This window comes from Euprymna scolopes, chromosome 18, assembly GCF_053919585.1.
Source record: "Euprymna scolopes isolate OS-2025 chromosome 18, ASM5391958v1, whole genome shotgun sequence".
NCBI classification, from domain to species: Eukaryota; Metazoa; Mollusca; class Cephalopoda; order Sepiida; family Sepiolidae; genus Euprymna; species Euprymna scolopes.
Genome location: NC_136499.1, coordinates 106,082,855 through 106,104,537, shown reverse-complemented (window position 1 = coordinate 106,104,537; position 21,683 = coordinate 106,082,855). Strand labels below are relative to the sequence as shown.

Sequence of the window (21,683 nt, the reverse complement as noted above, 5' to 3'; positions counted from 1 at the left end):
AATAAATAAAATGAATTAATAATACTCAATTCATTAATGAATTCTAATTCAGTAAAATATCATTCTAATGTGTTTTTATTAAAAAAAACAAAACAAAAACAAAGAAAGAAAGAAAAAAAAACATGTAAGATTACAACGAGAAAATAATGTCTTACGTTAGCAAGTCACGTGTGGAGTCTAAATAATGGCTCCCAAATCAAAAATTACACAAAAAACGCAAGTAATACAAATATATAGTTCAGTTGAACACTACATTTTCATACAATTGGTTACAGTTATTAGCTTAGATTCTGTTTGATTTTCGATATTAAAGACATTATCGAAACTTCACGTAAGCGTCTAATGTGAACGATTTTTCGTATGTTTTACACCTGCCTCAGCGCAGCATAAACACCCCCAACAACCCCATGTTAAAAACAGCTTTCGAGGTTTGGGTTGTTTATTCCGAAAGCTGTTTTTAACATGGGGAGGTTGTGCTTGAGGTGATTATAATACGCTGGGGTACGTCGTAAAAATTTTCCGATATTTCTCGTTCTAACTTAAGTAATAAACTAAAATAAAACCTTAAAATAAGTTAATACACACAAAAAAGTATCCAGGTAGGTAGAAGAGTAATGTATCTTGCTTATTGTAATATTTATTTATTATATATTTGTCTTGTATTTTATAATTTGTTTTATTTATTTATTTACTTTGGTCATGTTTAAAATGTCTGAATAGTTTATTATAAACTTTAGCAATAGGGAATATCACCATCGTAGTTATAACCATAGCTGGAGAGTAAAAGCGAAGTGGATAGAAGAAAAGGAGAAGATATAGTGAATAAACGAGACCATTTTTAAAATGTTTTGTTTTAGATTTTTGCATTTTTATTTAAAAACGCGGGACCAGTAGGTGACTGAACGGGACACACAGCTACTTTCTCGCAGTAAGGTAATGTTCCCTGGTTGGATTGATAAGTTTGTCAGCTATTCTTGCTGAGTGAGAAAACTGAACTGAAAGTTGAGAAAATATATTAGGTTTGTTTTCATCGTACAATAGTTAGGCGAGTGCCGTAATACTTATTGTATTGAAGGTAGTTAAGTAGATTGTGACTTCATCAGCCCGGCTAGCTCAGTCGGTAGAGCACGAGACTCTAAATCTCGGGGTCGTGGGTTCGAGCCCCACGTTGGGCGTATTCTTTTGTGTCATTTTCATGATATCTTGAAACAACATCAAAGAAAGATGAGGATAATAGTCCGCAATAAATAAAATGAATTAATAATACTCATCTCATTAATGAATTCTAATTCAGTAAAATATCATTCTAATGTGTTTTTATTAAAAAAAACAAAACAAAAACAAAGAAAGAAAGAAAAAAAAACATGTAAGATTACAACGAGAAAATAATGTCTTACGTTAGCAAGTCACGTGTGGAGTCTAAATAATGGCTCCCAAATCAAAAATTACACAAAAAACGCAAGTAATACAAATATATAGTTCAGTTGAACACTACATTTTCATACAATTGGTTACAGTTATTAGCTTAGATTCTGTTTGATTTTCGATATTAAAGACATTATCGAAACTTCACGTAAGCGTCTAATGTGAACGATTTTTCGTATGTTTTACCACCTGCCTCAGCGCAGCATAAACACCCCCAACAACCCCATGTTAAAAACAGCTTTCGATGTTCGGGGTGTTTATTCCGAAAGCTGTTTTTAACATGGGGAGGTTGTGCTTGAGGTGATTATAATACGCTGGGGTACGTCGTAAAAATTTTCCGATATTTCTCGTTCTAACTTAAGTAATAAACTAAAATAAAACCTTAAAATAAGTTAATACACACAAAAAAGTATCCAGGTAGGTAGAAGAGTAATTTATCTTGCTTATTGTAATATTTATTTATTATATATTTGTCTTATATTTTATAATTTGTTTTATTTACTTATTTACTTTGGTCATGTTTAAAATGTCTGAATAGTTTATTATAAACTTTAGCAATAGGGAATATCACCATCGTAGTTATAACCATAGCTGGAGAGTAAAAGCGAAGTGGATAGAAGAAAAGGAGAAGATATAGTGAATAAACGAGACCATTTTTAAAATGTTTTGTTTTAGATTTTTGCATTTTTATTTAAAAACGCGGGACCAGTAGGTGACTGAACGGGACACACAGCTACTTTCTCGCAGTAAGGTAATGTTCCCTGGTTGGATTGATAAGTTTGTCAGCTATTCTTGCTGAGTAAGAAAACTGAACTGAAAGTTGAGAAAATATATTAGGTTTGTTTTCATCGTACAATAGTTAGGCGAGTGCCGTAATACTTATTGTATTGAAGTTAGTTAAGTAGATTGTGACTTCATCAGCCCGGCTAGCTCAGTCGGTAGAGCACGAGACTCTTAATCTCGGGGTCGTGGGTTCGAGCCCCACGTTGGGCGTATTCTTTTGTGCCATTTTCATGATATCTTGAAACAACATCAAAGAAAGATGAGGATAATAGTCCGCAATAAATAAAATGAATTAATAATACTCATCTCATTAATGAATTCTAATTCAGTAAAATATCATTCTAATGTGTTTTTATTAAAAAAACAAAACAAAAACAAAGAAAGAAAGAAAAAAAAACATGTAAGATTACAACGAGAAAATAATGTCTTACGTTAGCAAGTCACGTGTGGAGTCTAAATAATGGCTCCCAAATCAAAAATTACACAAAAAACGCAAGTAATACAAATATATAGTTCAGTTGAACACTACATTTTCATACAATTGGTTAAAGTTATTAGCTTAGATTCTGTTTGATTTTCGATATTAAAGACATTATCGAAACTTCACGTAAGCGTCTAATGTGAACGATTTTTCGTATGTTTTACCACCTGCCTCAGCGCAGCATAAACACCCCCAACAACCCCATGTTAAAAACAGCTTTCGAGGTTTGGGTTGTTTATTCCGAAAGCTGTTTTTAACATGGGGAGGTTGTGCTTGAGGTGATTATAATACGCTGGGGTACGTCGTAAAAATTTTCCGATATTTCTCGTTCTAACTTAAGTAATAAACTAAAATAAAACCTTAAAATAAGTTAATACACACAAAAAAGTATCCAGGTAGGTAGAAGAGTAATTTATCTTGCTTATTGTAATATTTATTTATTATATATTTGTCTTGCATTTTATAATTTGTTTTATTTATTTATTTACTTTGGTCATGTTTAAAATGTCTGAATAGTTTATTATAAACTTTAGCAATAGGGAATATCACCATCGTAGTTATAACCATAGCTGGAGAGTAAAAGCGAAGTGGATAGAAGAAAAGGAGAAGATATAGTGAATAAACGAGACCATTTTTAAAATGTTTTGTTTTAGATTTTTGCATTTTTATTTAAAAACGCGGGACCAGTAGGTGACTGAACGGGACACACAGCTACTTTCTCGCAGTAAGGTAATGTTCCCTGGTTGGATTGATAAGTTTGTCAGCTATTCTTGCTGAGTGAGAAAACTGAACTGAAAGTTGAGAAAATATATTAGGTTTGTTTTCATCGTACAATAGTTAGGCGAGTGCCGTAATACTTATTGTATTGAAGTTAGTTAAGTAGATTGTGACTTCATCAGCCCGGCTAGCTCAGTCGGTAGAGCACGAGACTCTTAATCTCGGGGTCGTGGGTTCGAGCCCCACGTTGGGCGTATTCTTTTGTGCCATTTTCATGATATCTTGAAACAACATCAAAGAAAGATGAGGATAATAGTCCGCAATAAATAAAATGAATTAATAATACTCATCTCATTAATGAATTCTAATTCAGTAAAATATCATTCTAATGTGTTTTTATTAAAAAAACAAAACAAACACAAAGAAAGAAAGAAAAAAAAACATGTAAGATTACAACGAGAAAATAATGTCTTTCGTTAGCAAGTCACGTGTGGAGTCTAAATAATGGCTCCCAAATCAAAAATTACACAAAAAACGCAAGTAATACAAATATATAGTTCAGTTGAACACTACATTTTCATACAATTGGTTACAGTTATTAGCTTAGATTCTGTTTGATTTTCGATATTAAAGACATTATCGAAACTTCACGTAAGCGTCTAATGTGAACGATTTTTCGTATGTTTTACCACCTGCCTCAGCGCAGCATAAACACCCCCAACAACCCCATGTTAAAAACAGCTTTCGAGGTTCGGGGTGTTTATTCCGAAAGCTGTTTTTAACATGGGGAGGTTGTGCTTGAGGTGATTATAATACGCTGGGGTACGTCGTAAAAATTTTCCGATATTTCTCGTTCTAACTTAAGTAATAAACTAAAATAAAACCTTAAAATAAGTTAATACACACAAAAAAGTATCCAGGTAAGTAGAAGAGTAATTTATCTTGCTTATTGTAATATTTATTTATTATATATTTGTCTTGTATTTTATAATTTGTTTTATTTATTTATTTACTTTGGTCATGTTTAAAATGTCTGAATAGTTTATTATAAACTTTAGCAATAGGGAATATCACCATCGTAGTTATAACCATAGCTGGAGAGTAAAAGCGAAGTGGATAGAAGAAAAGGAGAAGATATAGTGAATAAACGAGACCATTTTTAAAATGTTTTGTTTTAGATTTTTGCATTTTTATTTAAAAACGCGGGACCAGTAGGTGACTGAACGGGACACACAGCTACTTTCTCGCAGTAAGGTAATGTTCCCTGGTTGGATTGATAAGTTTGTCAGCTATTCTTGCTGAGTGAGAAAACTGAACTGAAAGTTGAGAAAATATATTAGGTTTGTTTTCATCGTACAATAGTTAGGCGAGTGCCGTAATACTTATTGTATTGAAGCTAGTTAAGAAGATTGCGACTTCATCAGCCCGGCTAGCTCAGTCGGTAGAGCACGAGACTCTTAATCTCGGGGTCGTGGGTTCGAGCCCCACGTTGGGCGTATTCTTTTGTGCCATTTTCATGATATCTTGAAACAACATCAAAGAAAGATGAGGATAATAGTCCGCAATAAATAAAATGAATTAATAATACTCATCTCATTAATGAATTCTAATTCAGTAAAATATCATTCTAATGTGTTTTTATTAAAAAAAACAAAACAAAAACAAAGAAAGAAAGAAAAAAAAACATGTAAGATTACAACGAGAAAATAATGTCTTACGTTAGCAAGTCACGTGTGGAGTCTAAATAATGGCTCCCAAATCAAAAATTACACAAAAAACGCAAGTAATACAAATATATAGTTCAGTTGAACACTACATTTTCATACAATTGGTTACAGTTATTAGCTTAGATTCTGTTTGATTTTCGATATTAAAGACATTATCGAAACTTCACGTAAGCGTCTAATGTGAACGATTTTTCGTATGTTTTACCACCTGCCTCAGCGCAGCATAAACACCCCCAACAACCCCATGTTAAAAACAGCTTTCGATGTTCGGGGTGTTTATTCCGAAAGCTGTTTTTAACATGGGGAGGTTGTGCTTGAGGTGATTATAATACGCTGGGGTACGTCGTAAAAATTTTCCGATATTTCTCGTTCTAACTTAAGTAATAAACTAAAATAAAACCTTAAAATAAGTTAATACACACAAAAAAGTATCCAGGTAGGTAGAAGAGTAATTTATCTTGCTTATTGTAATATTTATTTATTATATATTTGTCTTATATTTTATAATTTGTTTTATTTACTTATTTACTTTGGTCATGTTTAAAATGTCTGAATAGTTTATTATAAACTTTAGCAATAGGGAATATCACCATCGTAGTTATAACCATAGCTGGAGAGTAAAAGCGAAGTGGATAGAAGAAAAGGAGAAGATATAGTGAATAAACGAGACCATTTTTAAAATGTTTTGTTTTAGATTTTTGCATTTTTATTTAAAAACGCGGGACCAGTAGGTGACTGAACGGGACACACAGCTACTTTCTCGCAGTAAGGTAATGTTCCCTGGTTGGATTGATAAGTTTGTCAGCTATTCTTGCTGAGTAAGAAAACTGAACTGAAAGTTGAGAAAATATATTAGGTTTGTTTTCATCGTACAATAGTTAGGCGAGTGCCGTAATACTTATTGTATTGAAGTTAGTTAAGTAGATTGTGACTTCATCAGCCCGGCTAGCTCAGTCGGTAGAGCACGAGACTCTTAATCTCGGGGTCGTGGGTTCGAGCCCCACGTTGGGCGTATTCTTTTGTGCCATTTTCATGATATCTTGAAACAACATCAAAGAAAGATGAGGATAATAGTCCGCAATAAATAAAATGAATTAATAATACTCATCTCATTAATGAATTCTAATTCAGTAAAATATCATTCTAATGTGTTTTTATTAAAAAAACAAAACAAAAACAAAGAAAGAAAGAAAAAAAAACATGTAAGATTACAACGAGAAAATAATGTCTTACGTTAGCAAGTCACGTGTGGAGTCTAAATAATGGCTCCCAAATCAAAAATTACACAAAAAACGCAAGTAATACAAATATATAGTTCAGTTGAACACTACATTTTCATACAATTGGTTAAAGTTATTAGCTTAGATTCTGTTTGATTTTCGATATTAAAGACATTATCGAAACTTCACGTAAGCGTCTAATGTGAACGATTTTTCGTATGTTTTACCACCTGCCTCAGCGCAGCATAAACACCCCCAACAACCCCATGTTAAAAACAGCTTTCGAGGTTTGGGTTGTTTATTCCGAAAGCTGTTTTTAACATGGGGAGGTTGTGCTTGAGGTGATTATAATACGCTGGGGTACGTCGTAAAAATTTTCCGATATTTCTCGTTCTAACTTAAGTAATAAACTAAAATAAAACCTTAAAATAAGTTAATACACACAAAAAAGTATCCAGGTAGGTAGAAGAGTAATTTATCTTGCTTATTGTAATATTTATTTATTATATATTTGTCTTGTATTTTATAATTTGTTTTATTTATTTATTTACTTTGGTCATGTTTAAAATGTCTGAATAGTTTATTATAAACTTTAGCAATAGGGAATATCACCATCGTAGTTATAACCATAGCTGGAGAGTAAAAGCGAAGTGGATAGAAGACAAGGAGAAGATATAGTGAATAAACGAGACCATTTTTTAATTTTTTTATTTTAGATTTTTGCATTTTTATTTAAAAACGCGGGACCAGTAGGTGACTGAACGGGACACACAGCTACTTTCTCGCAGTAAGGTAATGTTCCCTGGTTGGATTGATAAGTTTGTCAGCTATTCTTGCTGAGTGAGAAAACTGAACTGAAAGTTGAGAAAATATATTAGGTTTGTTTTCATCGTACAATAGTTAGGCGAGTGCCGTAATACTTATTGTATTGAAGTTAGTTAAGTAGATTGTGACTTCATCAGCCCGGCTAGCTCAGTCGGTAGAGCACGAGACTCTTAATCTCGGGGTCGTGGGTTCGAGCCCCACGTTGGGCGTATTCTTTTGTGCCATTTTCATGATATCTTGAAACAACATCAAAGAAAGATGAGGATAATAGTCCGCAATAAATAAAATGAATTAATAATACTCATCTCATTAATGAATTCTAATTCAGTAAAATATCATTCTAATGTGTTTTTATTAAAAAAAACAAAACAAAAACAAAGAAAGAAAGAAAAAAAAACATGTAAGATTACAACGAGAAAATAATGTCTTACGTTAGCAAGTCACGTGTGGAGTCTAAATAATGGCTCCCAAATCAAAAATTACACAAAAAACGCAAGTAATACAAATATATAGTTCAGTTGAACACTACATTTTCATACAATTGGTTACAGTTATTAGCTTAGATTCTGTTTGATTTTCGATATTAAAGACATTATCGAAACTTCACGTAAGCGTCTAATGTGAACGATTTTTCGTATGTTTTACCACCTGCCTCAGCGCAGCATAAACACCCCCAACAACCCCATGTTAAAAACAGCTTTCGATGTTCGGGGTGTTTATTCCGAAAGCTGTTTTTAACATGGGGAGGTTGTGCTTGAGGTGATTATAATACGCTGGGGTACGTCGTAAAAATTTTCCGATATTTCTCGTTCTAACTTAAGTAATAAACTAAAATAAAACCTTAAAATAAGTTAATACACACAAAAAAGTATCCAGGTAGGTAGAAGAGTAATTTATCTTGCTTATTGTAATATTTATTTATTATATATTTGTCTTATATTTTATAATTTGTTTTATTTACTTATTTACTTTGGTCATGTTTAAAATGTCTGAATAGTTTATTATAAACTTTAGCAATAGGGAATATCACCATCGTAGTTATAACCATAGCTGGAGAGTAAAAGCGAAGTGGATAGAAGAAAAGGAGAAGATATAGTGAATAAACGAGACCATTTTTAAAATGTTTTGTTTTAGATTTTTGCATTTTTATTTAAAAACGCGGGACCAGTAGGTGACTGAACGGGACACACAGCTACTTTCTCGCAGTAAGGTAATGTTCCCTGGTTGGATTGATAAGTTTGTCAGCTATTCTTGCTGAGTGAGAAAACTGAACTGAAAGTTGAGAAAATATATTAGGTTTGTTTTCATCGTACAATAGTTAGGCGAGTGCCGTAATACTTATTGTATTCAAGCTAGTTAAGTAGATTGTGACTTCATCAGCCCGGCTAGCTCAGTCGGTAGAGCACGAGTCTCTTAATCTCAGGGTCGTGGGTTCGAGCCCCACGTTGGGCGTATTCTTTTGTGTCATTTTCATGATATCTTGAAACAACATCAAAGAAAGATGAGGATAATAGTCCGCAATAAATAAAATGAATTAATAATACTCAATTCATTAATGAATTCTAATTCAGTAAAATATCATTCTAATGTGTTTTTATTAAAAAAAACAAAACAAAAACAAAGAAAGAAAGAAAAAAAAACATGTAAGATTACAACGAGAAAATAATGTCTTACGTTAGCAAGTCACGTGTGGAGTCTAAATAATGGCTCCCAAATAAAAAATTACACAAAAAACGCAAGTAATACAAATATATAGTTCAGTTGAACACTACATTTTCATACAATTGGTTACAGTTATTAGCTTAGATTCTGTTTGATTTTCGATATTAAAGACATTATCGAAACTTCACGTAAGCGTCTAATGTGAACGATTTTTCGTATGTTTTACCACCTGCCTCAGCGCAGCATAAACACCCCCAACAACCCCATGTTAAAAACAGCTTTCGAGGTTTGGGTTGTTTATTCCGAAAGCTGTTTTTAACATGGGGAGGTTGTGCTTGAGGTGATTATAATACGCTGGGGTACGTCGTAAAAATTTTCCGATATTTCTCGTTCTAACTTAAGTAATAAACTAAAATAAAACCTTAAAATAAGTTAATACACACAAAAAAGTATCCAGGTAGGTAGAAGAGTAATTTATCTTGCTTATTGTAATATTTATTTATTATATATTTGTCTTGTATTTTATAATTTGTTTTATTTATTTATTTACTTTGGTCATGTTTAAAATGTCTGAATAGTTTATTATAAACTTTAGCAATAGGGAATATCACCATCGTAGTTATAACCATAGCTGGAGAGTAAAAGCGAAGTGGATAGAAGACAAGGAGAAGATATAGTGAATAAACGAGACCATTTTTTAATTTTTTTATTTTAGATTTTTGCATTTTTATTTAAAAACGCGGGACCAGTAGGTGACTGAACGGGACACACAGCTACTTTCTCGCAGTAAGGTAATGTTCCCTGGTTGGATTGATAAGTTTGTCAGCTATTCTTGCTGAGTGAGAAAACTGAACTGAAAGTTGAGAAAATATATTAGGTTTGTTTTCATCGTACAATAGTTAGGCGAGTGCCGTAATACTTATTGTATTGAAGTTAGTTAAGTAGATTGTGACTTCATCAGCCCGGCTAGCTCAGTCGGTAGAGCACGAGACTCTTAATCTCGGGGTCGTGGGTTCGAGCCCCACGTTGGGCGTATTCTTTTGTGCCATTTTCATGATATCTTGAAACAACATCAAAGAAAGATGAGGATAATAGTCCGCAATAAATAAAATGAATTAATAATACTCATCTCATTAATGAATTCTAATTCAGTAAAATATCATTCTAATGTGTTTTTATTAAAAAAAACAAAACAAAAACAAAGAAAGAAAGAAAAAAAAACATGTAAGATTACAACGAGAAAATAATGTCTTACGTTAGCAAGTCACGTGTGGAGTCTAAATAATGGCTCCCAAATCAAAAATTACACAAAAAACGCAAGTAATACAAATATATAGTTCAGTTGAACACTACATTTTCATACAATTGGTTACAGTTATTAGCTTAGATTCTGTTTGATTTTCGATATTAAAGACATTATCGAAACTTCACGTAAGCGTCTAATGTGAACGATTTTTCGTATGTTTTACCACCTGCCTCAGCGCAGCATAAACACCCCCAACAACCCCATGTTAAAAACAGCTTTCGATGTTCGGGGTGTTTATTCCGAAAGCTGTTTTTAACATGGGGAGGTTGTGCTTGAGGTGATTATAATACGCTGGGGTACGTCGTAAAAATTTTCCGATATTTCTCGTTCTAACTTAAGTAATAAACTAAAATAAAACCTTAAAATAAGTTAATACACACAAAAAAGTATCCAGGTAGGTAGAAGAGTAATTTATCTTGCTTATTGTAATATTTATTTATTATATATTTGTCTTATATTTTATAATTTGTTTTATTTACTTATTTACTTTGGTCATGTTTAAAATGTCTGAATAGTTTATTATAAACTTTAGCAATAGGGAATATCACCATCGTAGTTATAACCATAGCTGGAGAGTAAAAGCGAAGTGGATAGAAGAAAAGGAGAAGATATAGTGAATAAACGAGACCATTTTTAAAATGTTTTGTTTTAGATTTTTGCATTTTTATTTAAAAACGCGGGACCAGTAGGTGACTGAACGGGACACACAGCTACTTTCTCGCAGTAAGGTAATGTTCCCTGGTTGGATTGATAAGTTTGTCAGCTATTCTTGCTGAGTGAGAAAACTGAACTGAAAGTTGAGAAAATATATTAGGTTTGTTTTCATCGTACAATAGTTAGGCGAGTGCCGTAATACTTATTGTATTCAAGCTAGTTAAGTAGATTGTGACTTCATCAGCCCGGCTAGCTCAGTCGGTAGAGCACGAGTCTCTTAATCTCAGGGTCGTGGGTTCGAGCCCCACGTTGGGCGTATTCTTTTGTGTCATTTTCATGATATCTTGAAACAACATCAAAGAAAGATGAGGATAATAGTCCGCAATAAATAAAATGAATTAATAATACTCAATTCATTAATGAATTCTAATTCAGTAAAATATCATTCTAATGTGTTTTTATTAAAAAAAACAAAACAAAAACAAAGAAAGAAAGAAAAAAAAACATGTAAGATTACAACGAGAAAATAATGTCTTACGTTAGCAAGTCACGTGTGGAGTCTAAATAATGGCTCCCAAATCAAAAATTACACAAAAAACGCAAGTAATACAAATATATAGTTCAGTTGAACACTACATTTTCATACAATTGGTTACAGTTATTAGCTTAGATTCTGTTTGATTTTCGATATTAAAGACATTATCGAAACTTCACGTAAGCGTCTAATGTGAACGATTTTTCGTATGTTTTACCACCTGCCTCAGCGCAGCATAAACACCCCCAACAACCCCATGTTAAAAACAGCTTTCGAGGTTTGGGTTGTTTATTCCGAAAGCTGTTTTTAACATGGGGAGGTTGTGCTTGAGGTGATTATAATACGCTGGGGTACGTCGTAAAAATTTTCCGATATTTCTCGTTCTAACTTAAGTAATAAACTAAAATAAAACCTTAAAATAAGTTAATACACACAAAAAAGTATCCAGGTAGGTAGAAGAGTAATGTATCTTGCTTATTGTAATATTTATTTATTATATATTTGTCTTGTATTTTATAATTTGTTTTATTTATTTATTTACTTTGGTCATGTTTAAAATGTCTGAATAGTTTATTATAAACTTTAGCAATAGGGAATATCACCATCGTAGTTATAACCATAGCTGGAGAGTAAAAGCGAAGTGGATAGAAGAAAAGGAGAAGATATAGTGAATAAACGAGACCATTTTTAAAATGTTTTGTTTTAGATTTTTGCATTTTTATTTAAAAACGCGGGACCAGTAGGTGACTGAACGGGACACACAGCTACTTTCTCGCAGTAAGGTAATGTTCCCTGGTTGGATTGATAAGTTTGTCAGCTATTCTTGCTGAGTGAGAAAACTGAACTGAAAGTTGAGAAAATATATTAGGTTTGTTTTCATCGTACAATATTTAGGCGAGTGCCGTAATACTTATTGTATTGAAGGTAGTTAAGTAGATTGTGACTTCATCAGCCCGGCTAGCTCAGTCGGTAGAGCACGAGACTCTTAATCTCGGGGTCGTGGGTTCGAGCCCCACGTTGGGCGTATTCTTTTGTGTCATTTTCATGATATCTTGAAACAACATCAAAGAAAGATGAGGATAATAGTCCGCAATAAATAAAATGAATTAATAATACTCATCTCATTAATGAATTCTAATTCAGTAAAATATCATTCTAATGTGTTTTTATTAAAAAAAACAAAACAAAAACAAAGAAAGAAAGAAAAAAAAACATGTAAGATTACAACGAGAAAATAATGTCTTACGTTAGCAAGTCACGTGTGGAGTCTAAATAATGGCTCCCAAATCAAAAATTACACAAAAAACGCAAGTAATACAAATATATAGTTCAGTTGAACACTACATTTTCATACAATTGGTTACAGTTATTAGCTTAGATTCTGTTTGATTTTCGATATTAAAGACATTATCGAAACTTCACGTAAGCGTCTAATGTGAACGATTTTTCGTATGTTTTACCACCTGCCTCAGCGCAGCATAAACACCCCCAACAACCCCATGTTAAAAACAGCTTTCGATGTTCGGGGTGTTTATTCCGAAAGCTGTTTTTAACATGGGGAGGTTGTGCTTGAGGTGATTATAATACGCTGGGGTACGTCGTAAAAATTTTCCGATATTTCTCGTTCTAACTTAAGTAATAAACTAAAATAAAACCTTAAAATAAGTTAATACACACAAAAAAGTATCCAGGTAGGTAGAAGAGTAATTTATCTTGCTTATTGTAATATTTATTTATTATATATTTGTCTTATATTTTATAATTTGTTTTATTTACTTATTTACTTTGGTCATGTTTAAAATGTCTGAATAGTTTATTATAAACTTTAGCAATAGGGAATATCACCATCGTAGTTATAACCATAGCTGGAGAGTAAAAGCGAAGTGGATAGAAGAAAAGGAGAAGATATAGTGAATAAACGAGACCATTTTTAAAATGTTTTGTTTTAGATTTTTGCATTTTTATTTAAAAACGCGGGACCAGTAGGTGACTGAACGGGACACACAGCTACTTTCTCGCAGTAAGGTAATGTTCCCTGGTTGGATTGATAAGTTTGTCAGCTATTCTTGCTGAGTAAGAAAACTGAACTGAAAGTTGAGAAAATATATTAGGTTTGTTTTCATCGTACAATAGTTAGGCGAGTGCCGTAATACTTATTGTATTGAAGTTAGTTAAGTAGATTGTGACTTCATCAGCCCGGCTAGCTCAGTCGGTAGAGCACGAGACTCTTAATCTCGGGGTCGTGGGTTCGAGCCCCACGTTGGGCGTATTCTTTTGTGCCATTTTCATGATATCTTGAAACAACATCAAAGAAAGATGAGGATAATAGTCCGCAATAAATAAAATGAATTAATAATACTCATCTCATTAATGAATTCTAATTCAGTAAAATATCATTCTAATGTGTTTTTATTAAAAAAACAAAACAAAAACAAAGAAAGAAAGAAAAAAAAACATGTAAGATTACAACGAGAAAATAATGTCTTACGTTAGCAAGTCACGTGTGGAGTCTAAATAATGGCTCCCAAATCAAAAATTACACAAAAAACGCAAGTAATACAAATATATAGTTCAGTTGAACACTACATTTTCATACAATTGGTTAAAGTTATTAGCTTAGATTCTGTTTGATTTTCGATATTAAAGACATTATCGAAACTTCACGTAAGCGTCTAATGTGAACGATTTTTCGTATGTTTTACCACCTGCCTCAGCGCAGCATAAACACCCCCAACAACCCCATGTTAAAAACAGCTTTCGAGGTTTGGGTTGTTTATTCCGAAAGCTGTTTTTAACATGGGGAGGTTGTGCTTGAGGTGATTATAATACGCTGGGGTACGTCGTAAAAATTTTCCGATATTTCTCGTTCTAACTTAAGTAATAAACTAAAATAAAACCTTAAAATAAGTTAATACACACAAAAAAGTATCCAGGTAGGTAGAAGAGTAATTTATCTTGCTTATTGTAATATTTATTTATTATATATTTGTCTTGTATTTTATAATTTGTTTTATTTATTTATTTACTTTGGTCATGTTTAAAATGTCTGAATAGTTTATTATAAACTTTAGCAATAGGGAATATCACCATCGTAGTTATAACCATAGCTGGAGAGTAAAAGCGAAGTGGATAGAAGACAAGGAGAAGATATAGTGAATAAACGAGACCATTTTTTAATTTTTTTATTTTAGATTTTTGCATTTTTATTTAAAAACGCGGGACCAGTAGGTGACTGAACGGGACACACAGCTACTTTCTCGCAGTAAGGTAATGTTCCCTGGTTGGATTGATAAGTTTGTCAGCTATTCTTGCTGAGTGAGAAAACTGAACTGAAAGTTGAGAAAATATATTAGGTTTGTTTTCATCGTACAATAGTTAGGCGAGTGCCGTAATACTTATTGTATTGAAGTTAGTTAAGTAGATTGTGACTTCATCAGCCCGGCTAGCTCAGTCGGTAGAGCACGAGACTCTTAATCTCGGGGTCGTGGGTTCGAGCCCCACGTTGGGCGTATTCTTTTGTGCCATTTTCATGATATCTTGAAACAACATCAAAGAAAGATGAGGATAATAGTCCGCAATAAATAAAATGAATTAATAATACTCATCTCATTAATGAATTCTAATTCAGTAAAATATCATTCTAATGTCTTTTTATTAAAAAAAACAAAACAAAAACAAAGAAAGAAAGAAAAAAAAACATGTAAGATTACAACGAGAAAATAATGTCTTACGTTAGCAAGTCACGTGTGGAGTCTAAATAATGGCTCCCAAATCAAAAATTACACAAAAAACGCAAGTAATACAAATATATAGTTCAGTTGAACACTACATTTTCATACAATTGGTTACAGTTATTAGCTTAGATTCTGTTTGATTTTCGATATTAAAGACATTATCGAAACTTCACGTAAGCGTCTAATGTGAACGATTTTTCGTATGTTTTACCACCTGCCTCAGCGCAGCATAAACACCCCCAACAACCCCATGTTAAAAACAGCTTTCGATGTTCGGGGTGTTTATTCCGAAAGCTGTTTTTAACATGGGGAGGTTGTGCTTGAGGTGATTATAATACGCTGGGGTACGTCGTAAAAATTTTCCGATATTTCTCGTTCTAACTTAAGTAATAAACTAAAATAAAACCTTAAAATAAGTTAATACACACAAAAAAGTATCCAGGTAGGTAGAAGAGTAATTTATCTTGCTTATTGTAATATTTATTTATTATATATTTGTCTTATATTTTATAATTTGTTTTATTTACTTATTTACTTTGGTCATGTTTAAAATGTCTGAATAGTTTATTATAAACTTTAGCAATAGGGAATATCACCATCGTAGTTATAACCATAGCTGGAGAGTAAAAGCGAAGTGGATAGAAGAAAAGGAGAAGATATAGTGAATAAACGAGACCATTTTTAAAATGTTTTGTTTTAGATTTTTGCATTTTTATTTAAAAACGCGGGACCAGTAGGTGACTGAACGGGACACACAGCTACTTTCTCGCAGTAAGGTAATGTTCCCTGGTTGGATTGATAAGTTTGTCAGCTATTCTTGCTGAGTGAGAAAACTGAACTGAAAGTTGAGAAAATATATTAGGTTTGTTTTCATCGTACAATAGTTAGGCGAGTGCCGTAATACTTATTGTATTGAAGTTAGTTAAGTAGATTGTGACTTCATCAGCCCGGCTAGCTCAGTCGGTAGAGCACGAGACTCTTAATCTCGGGGTCGTGGGTTCGAGCCCCACGTTGGGCGTATTCTTTTGTGCCATTTTCATGATATCTTGAAACAACATCAAAGAAAGATGAGGATAATAGTCCGCAATAAATAAAATGAATTAATAATACTCATCTCATTAATGAATTCTAATTCAGTAAAATATCATTCTAATGTGTTTTTATTAAAAAAAACAAAACAAAAACAAAGAAAGAAAGAAAAAAAAACATGTAAGATTACAACGAGAAAATAATGTCTTACGTTAGCAAGTCACGTGTGGAGTCTAAATAATGGCTCCCAAATCAAAAATTACACAAAAAACGCAAGTAATACAAATATATAGTTCAGTTGAACACTACATTTTCATACAATTGGTTACACTTATTAGCTTAGATTCTGTTTGATTTTCGATATTAAAGACATTATCGAAACTTCACGTAAGCGTCTAATGTGAACGATTTTTCGTATGTTTTACCACCTGCCTCAGCGCAGCATAAACACCCCCAACAACCCCATGTTAAAAACAGCTTTCGAGGTTCGGGGTGTTTATTCCGAAAGCTGTTTTTAACATGGGGAGGTTGTGCTTGAGGTGATTATAATACGCTGGGGTACGTCGTAAAAATTTTCCGATATTTCTCGTTCTAACTTAAGTAATAAACTAAAATAAAACCTTAAAATAAGTTAATACACACAAAAAAGTATCCAGGTAAGTAGAAGAGTAATTTATCTTGCTTATTGTAATATTTATTTATTATATATTTGTCTTGTATTTTATAATTTGTTTTATTTATTTATTTACTTTGGTCATGTTTAAAATGTCTGAATAGTTTATTATAAACTTTAGCAATAGGGAATATCACCATCGTAGTTATAACCATAGCTGGAGAGTAAAAGCGAAGTGGATAGAAGAAAAGGAGAAGATATAGTGAATAAACGAGACCATTTTTAAAATGTTTTGTTTTAGATTTTTGCATTTTTATTTAAAAACGCGGGACCAGTAGGTGACTGAACGGGACACACAGCTACTTTCTCGCAGTAAGGTAATGTTCCCTGGTTGGATTGATAAGTTTGTCAGCTATTCTTGCTGAGTGAGAAAACTGAACTGAAAGTTGAGAAAATATATTAGGTTTGTTTTCATCGTACAATAGTTAGGCGAGTGCCGTAATACTTATTGTATTGAAGCTAGTTAAGAAGATTGCGACTTCATCAGCCCGGCTAGCTCAGTCGGTAGAGCACGAGACTCTTAATCTCGGGGTCGTGGGTTCGAGCCCCACGTTGGGCGTATTCTTTTGTGCCATTTTCATGATATCTTGAAACAACATCAAAGAAAGATGAGGATAATAGTCCGCAATAAATAAAATGAATTAATAATACTCATCTCATTAATGAATTCTAATTCAGTAAAATATCATTCTAATGTGTTTTTATTAAAAAAAACAAAACAAAAACAAAGAAAGAAAGAAAAAAAACATGTAAGATTACAACGAGAAAATAATGTCTTACGTTAGCAAGTCACGTGTGGAGTCTAAATAATGGCTCCCAAATCAAAAATTACACAAAAAACGCAAGTAATACAAATATATAGTTCAGTTGAACACTACATTTTCATACAATTGGTTACAGTTATTAGCTTAGATTCTGTTTGATTTTCGATATTAAAGACATTATCGAAACTTCACGTAAGCGTCTAATGTGAACGATTTTTCGTATGTTTTACCACCTGCCTCAGCGCAGCATAAACACCCCCAACAACCCCATGTTAAAAACAGCTTTCGATGTTCGGGGTGTTTATTCCGAAAGCTGTTTTTAACATGGGGAGGTTGTGCTTGAGGTGATTATAATACGCTGGGGTACGTCGTAAAAATTTTCCGATATTTCTCGTTCTAACTTAAGTAATAAACTAAAATAAAACCTTAAAATAAGTTAATACACACAAAAAAGTATCCAGGTAGGTAGAAGAGTAATTTATCTTGCTTATTGTAATATTTATTTATTATATATTTGTCTTATATTTTATAATTTGTTTTATTTACTTATTTACTTTGGTCATGTTTAAAATGTCTGAATAGTTTATTATAAACTTTAGCAATAGGGAATATCACCATCGTAGTTATAACCATAGCTGGAGAGTAAAAGCGAAGTGGATAGAAGAAAAGGAGAAGATATAGTGAATAAACGAGACCATTTTTAAAATGTTTTGTTTTAGATTTTTGCATTTTTATTTAAAAACGCGGGACCAGTAGGTGACTGAACGGGACACACAGCTACTTTCTCGCAGTAAGGTAATGTTCCCTGGTTGGATTGATAAGTTTGTCAGCTATTCTTGCTGAGTAAGAAAACTGAACTGAAAGTTGAGAAAATATATTAGGTTTGTTTTCATCGTACAATAGTTAGGCGAGTGCCGTAATACTTATTGTATTGAAGTTAGTTAAGTAGATTGTGACTTCATCAGCCCGGCTAGCTCAGTCGGTAGAGCACGAGACTCTTAATCTCGGGGTCGTGGGTTCGAGCCCCACGTTGGGCGTATTCTTTTGTGCCATTTTCATGATATCTTGAAACAACATCAAAGAAAGATGAGGATAATAGTCCGCAATAAATAAAATGAATTAATAATACTCATCTCATTAATGAATTCTAATTCAGTAAAATATCATTCTAATGTGTTTTTATTAAAAAAAACAAAACAAAAACAAAGAAAGAAAGAAAAAAAAACATGTAAGATTACAACGAGAAAATAATGTCTTACGTTAGCAAGTCACGTGTGGAGTCTAAATAATGGCTCCCAAATCAAAAATTACACAAAAAACGCAAGTAATACAAATATATAGTTCAGTTGAACACTACATTTTCATACAATTGGTTACAGTTATTAGCTTAGATTCTGTTTGATTTTCGATATTAAAGACATTATCGAAACTTCACGTAAGCGTCTAATGTGAACGATTTTTCGTATGTTTTACCACCTGCCTCAGCGCAGCATAAACACCCCCAACAACCCCATGTTAAAAACAGCTTTCGATGTTCGGGGTGTTTATTCCGAAAGCTGTTTTTAACATGGGGAGGTTGTGCTTGAGGTGATTATAATACGCTGGGGTACGTCGTAAAAATTTTCCGATATTTCTCGTTCTAACTTAAGTAATAAACTAAAATAAAACCTTAAAATAAGTTAATACACACAAAAAAGTATCCAGGTAGGTAGAAGAGTAATTTATCTTGCTTATTGTAATATTTATTTATTATATATTTGTCTTATATTTTATAATTTGTTTTATTTACTTATTTACTTTGGTCATGTTTAAAATGTCTGAATAGTTTATTATAAACTTTAGCAATAGGGAATATCACCATCGTAGTTATAACCATAGCTGGAGAGTAAAAGCGAAGTGGATAGAAGAAAAGGAGAAGATATAGTGAATAAACGAGACCATTTTTAAAATGTTTTGTTTTAGATTTTTGCATTTTTATTTAAAAACGCGGGACCAGTAGGTGACTGAACGGGACACACAGCTACTTTCTCGCAGTAAGGTAATGTTCCCTGGTTGGATTGATAAGTTTGTCAGCTATTCTTGCTGAGTAAGAAAACTGAACTGAAAGTTGAGAAAATATATTAGGTTTGTTTTCATCGTACAATAGTTAGGCGAGTGCCGTAATACTTATTGTATTGAAGTTAGTTAAGTAGATTGTGACTTCATCAGCCCGGCTAGCTCAGTCGGTAGAGCACGAGACTCTTAATCTCGGGGTCGTGGGTTCGAGCCCCACGTTGGGCGTATTCTTTTGTGTCATTTTCATGATATCTTGAAACAACATCAAAGAAAGATGAGGATAATAGTCCGCAATAAATAAAATGAATTAATAATACTCATCTCATTAATGAATTCTAATTCAGTAAAATATCATTCTAATGTGTTTTTATTAAAAAAACAAAACAAAAACAAAGAAAGAAAGAAAAAAAAACATGTAAGATTACAACGAGAAAATAATGTCTTACGTTAGCAAGTCACGTGTGGAGTCTAAATAATGGCTCCCAAATCAAAAATTACACAAAAAACGCAAGTAATACAAATATATAGTTCAGTTGAACACTACATTTTCATACAATTGGTTAAAGTTATTAGCTTAGATTCTGTTTGATTTTTGATATTAAAGACATTATCGAAACTTCACGTAAGCGTCTAATGTGAACGATTTTTCGTATGTTTTACCACCTGCCTCAGCGCAGCATAAACACCCCCAACAACCCCATGTTAAAAACAGCTTTCGAGGTTTGGGTTGTTTATTCCGAAAGCTGTTTTTAACATGGGGAGGTTGTGCTTGAGGTGATTATAATACGCTGGGGTACGTCGTAAAAATTTTCCGATATTTCTCGTTCTAACTTAAGTAATAAACTAAAATAAAACCTTAAAATAAGTTAATACACACAAAAAAGTATCCAGGTAGGTAGAAGAGTAATTTATCTTGCTTATTGTAATATTTATTTATTATATATTTGTCTTGTATTTTATAATTTGTTTTATTTATTTATTTACTTTGGTCATGTTTAAAATGTCTGAATAGTTTATTATAAACTTTAGCAATAGGGAATATCACCATCGTAGTTATAACCATAGCTGGAGAGTAAAAGCGAAGTGGATAGAAGACAAGGAGAAGATATAGTGAATAAACGAGACCATTTTTTAATTTTTTTATTTTAGATTTTTGCATTTTTATTTAAAAACGCGGGACCAGTAGGTGACTGAACGGGACACACAGCTACTTTCTCGCAGTAAGGTAATGTTCCCTGGTTGGATTGATAAGTTTGTCAGCTATTCTTGCTGAGTGAGAAAACTGAACTGAAAGTTGAGAAAATATATTAGGTTTGTTTTCATCGTACAATAGTTAGGCGAGTGCCGTAATACTTATTGTATTGAAGTTAGTTAAGTAGATTGTGACTTCATCAGCCCGGCTAGCTCAGTCGGTAGAGCACGAGACTCTTAATCTCGGGGTCGTGGGTTCGAGCCCCACGTTGGGCGTATTCTTTTGTGCCATTTTCATGATATCTTGAAACAACATCAAAGAAAGATGAGGATAATAGTCCGCAATAAATAAAATGAATTAATAATACTCATCTCATTAATGCATTCTAATTCAGTAAAATATCATTCTAATGTGTTTTTATTAAAAAAAACAAAACAAAAACAAAGAAAGAAAGAAAAAAAACATGTAAGATTACAACGAGAAAATAATGTCTTACGTTAGCAAGTCACGTGTGGAGTCTAAATAATGGCTCCCAAATCAAAAATTACACAAAAAACGCAAGTAATACAAATATATAGTTCAGTTGAACACTACATTTTCATACAATTGGTTACAGTTATTAGCTTAGATTCTGTTTGATTTTCGATATTAAAGACATTATCGAAACTTCACGTAAGCGTCTAATGTGAACGATTTTTCGTATGTTTTACCACCTGCCTCAGCGCAGCATAAACACCCCCAACAACCCCATGTTAAAAACAGCTTTCGATGTTCGGGGTGTTTATTCCGAAAGCTGTTTTTAACATGGGGAGGTTGTGCTTGAGGTGATTATAATACGCTGGGGTACGTCGTAAAAATTTTCCGATATTTCTCGTTCTAACTTAAGTAATAAACTAAAATA

The 21,683-nt window shown here is 32.7% G+C and overlaps 16 non-coding genes across 16 annotated transcripts; all 16 read left to right on the top strand.

Annotated features, from left to right (window-relative positions):
- Positions 1 to 2,345: 2,345 nt before the first annotated feature.
- Positions 2,346 to 2,418, top strand: Trnak-cuu (transfer RNA lysine (anticodon CUU)). The gene has a single exon. It is a non-coding gene; the product is annotated as a tRNA-Lys (tRNA).
- Positions 2,419 to 3,587: 1,169 nt separating this feature from the next.
- Trnak-cuu (transfer RNA lysine (anticodon CUU)) lies at positions 3,588 to 3,660 on the top strand. The gene has a single exon. It is a non-coding gene; the product is annotated as a tRNA-Lys (tRNA).
- A 1,169-nt stretch (positions 3,661 to 4,829) lies between these two features.
- Trnak-cuu (transfer RNA lysine (anticodon CUU)) lies at positions 4,830 to 4,902 on the top strand. Its single transcript has one exon. It is a non-coding gene; the product is annotated as a tRNA-Lys (tRNA).
- A 1,170-nt stretch (positions 4,903 to 6,072) lies between these two features.
- Trnak-cuu (transfer RNA lysine (anticodon CUU)) lies at positions 6,073 to 6,145 on the top strand. Its single transcript has one exon. It is a non-coding gene; the product is annotated as a tRNA-Lys (tRNA).
- A 1,169-nt stretch (positions 6,146 to 7,314) lies between these two features.
- Positions 7,315 to 7,387, top strand: Trnak-cuu (transfer RNA lysine (anticodon CUU)). The gene has a single exon. It is a non-coding gene; the product is annotated as a tRNA-Lys (tRNA).
- A 1,170-nt stretch (positions 7,388 to 8,557) lies between these two features.
- Trnak-cuu (transfer RNA lysine (anticodon CUU)) lies at positions 8,558 to 8,630 on the top strand. The gene has a single exon. It is a non-coding gene; the product is annotated as a tRNA-Lys (tRNA).
- A 1,170-nt stretch (positions 8,631 to 9,800) lies between these two features.
- Trnak-cuu (transfer RNA lysine (anticodon CUU)) lies at positions 9,801 to 9,873 on the top strand. The gene has a single exon. It is a non-coding gene; the product is annotated as a tRNA-Lys (tRNA).
- Positions 9,874 to 11,043: 1,170 nt separating this feature from the next.
- Positions 11,044 to 11,116, top strand: Trnak-cuu (transfer RNA lysine (anticodon CUU)). Its single transcript has one exon. It is a non-coding gene; the product is annotated as a tRNA-Lys (tRNA).
- Positions 11,117 to 12,286: 1,170 nt separating this feature from the next.
- Trnak-cuu (transfer RNA lysine (anticodon CUU)) lies at positions 12,287 to 12,359 on the top strand. Its single transcript has one exon. It is a non-coding gene; the product is annotated as a tRNA-Lys (tRNA).
- Positions 12,360 to 13,529: 1,170 nt separating this feature from the next.
- On the top strand, positions 13,530 to 13,602 carry Trnak-cuu (transfer RNA lysine (anticodon CUU)). The gene has a single exon. It is a non-coding gene; the product is annotated as a tRNA-Lys (tRNA).
- A 1,169-nt stretch (positions 13,603 to 14,771) lies between these two features.
- On the top strand, positions 14,772 to 14,844 carry Trnak-cuu (transfer RNA lysine (anticodon CUU)). Its single transcript has one exon. It is a non-coding gene; the product is annotated as a tRNA-Lys (tRNA).
- Positions 14,845 to 16,014: 1,170 nt separating this feature from the next.
- Positions 16,015 to 16,087, top strand: Trnak-cuu (transfer RNA lysine (anticodon CUU)). Its single transcript has one exon. It is a non-coding gene; the product is annotated as a tRNA-Lys (tRNA).
- Positions 16,088 to 17,257: 1,170 nt separating this feature from the next.
- On the top strand, positions 17,258 to 17,330 carry Trnak-cuu (transfer RNA lysine (anticodon CUU)). Its single transcript has one exon. It is a non-coding gene; the product is annotated as a tRNA-Lys (tRNA).
- A 1,169-nt stretch (positions 17,331 to 18,499) lies between these two features.
- Positions 18,500 to 18,572, top strand: Trnak-cuu (transfer RNA lysine (anticodon CUU)). Its single transcript has one exon. It is a non-coding gene; the product is annotated as a tRNA-Lys (tRNA).
- A 1,170-nt stretch (positions 18,573 to 19,742) lies between these two features.
- Trnak-cuu (transfer RNA lysine (anticodon CUU)) lies at positions 19,743 to 19,815 on the top strand. Its single transcript has one exon. It is a non-coding gene; the product is annotated as a tRNA-Lys (tRNA).
- A 1,169-nt stretch (positions 19,816 to 20,984) lies between these two features.
- On the top strand, positions 20,985 to 21,057 carry Trnak-cuu (transfer RNA lysine (anticodon CUU)). Its single transcript has one exon. It is a non-coding gene; the product is annotated as a tRNA-Lys (tRNA).
- The last annotated feature ends 626 nt before the right edge of the window (positions 21,058 to 21,683 follow it).